The sequence below is a fragment of the Scyliorhinus torazame genome, chromosome 4, assembly GCF_047496885.1.
Source record: "Scyliorhinus torazame isolate Kashiwa2021f chromosome 4, sScyTor2.1, whole genome shotgun sequence".
Taxonomy (NCBI): domain Eukaryota; kingdom Metazoa; phylum Chordata; class Chondrichthyes; order Carcharhiniformes; family Scyliorhinidae; genus Scyliorhinus; species Scyliorhinus torazame.
Window position 1 is genome coordinate 285,643,921 of NC_092710.1, and position 814 is coordinate 285,644,734.

General features: G+C 47.5%; 1 non-coding gene across 1 annotated transcript; it reads left to right on the forward strand.

Moving 5' to 3' along the window:
• The first annotated feature begins 277 nt into the window (after positions 1–277).
• Positions 278–350, forward strand: trnak-uuu (transfer RNA lysine (anticodon UUU)). Its single transcript has one exon. It is a non-coding gene; the product is annotated as a tRNA-Lys (tRNA).
• Positions 351–814: the final 464 nt, after the last annotated feature.

An 814-nucleotide genomic window follows, 5' to 3' on the forward strand; every position in this document is an offset into this window, starting at 1 on the left:
ACCAGTGAGAATGCCGTGTGCTGGGCCACACCTTTGAAAAGGGGTTTCTGGTTTTACTTGGATTTTGTTATTGAATTGGAACAGTTAAGGGGGAATTCATTAAGGGTTATACGTAACTGTGGGGTCTTTGTGTTTGTCGTTGATAAAGATTCTTGCTGTGTGTGTTTATACAAATATTAACTAAATTCGTCGAATAAAGGTTGTTTTTTTAATTAAATGTGCCTAAGAAGCCCATTGAGTAACACCTGAAAGGCAGGCTCTAGGGCAAATAAAATGGGCCCTGGTAGCTCAGTCGGTAGAGCATCAGACTTTTAATCTGAGGGTCCAGGGTTCAAGTCCCTGTCAGGGCTTTGATTTTTGGGGCTGTTTAGCTCAGGGCTAAATCGCTGGCTTTGAAAGCAGACCAAGGCAAGCCAGCGTAGTATTCCCATAACAGCCTCCCCGAACAGGTGCCGGAATGTGGCGACTAGGGGCTTGTCACAGTAACTTCATTGAAGCCTACTTGTGACAATAAGCGATATTCATTTCATTTTAAAAGGGCAGCACGGTAGCATTGTGGATAGCACAATTGCTTCACAGCTCCAGGGTCCTAGGTTCGATTCCGGCTTGGGTCGCTGTCTGTGCGGAGTCTGCACGTTCTCCCCGTGTGTGCGCGGGTTTCCTCCGGGTGCTCCGGTTTCCTCCCACAGTCCAAAGATGTGCAGGTTAGGTGGATTGGCAGTGATAAATTGCCCTTAGAGTCCAAAATTGCCCTTAGTGTTGGGTGGGGTTACTGGGTTATGGGGATAGGGTGGAGGTGTTGACCTTGGGTAGG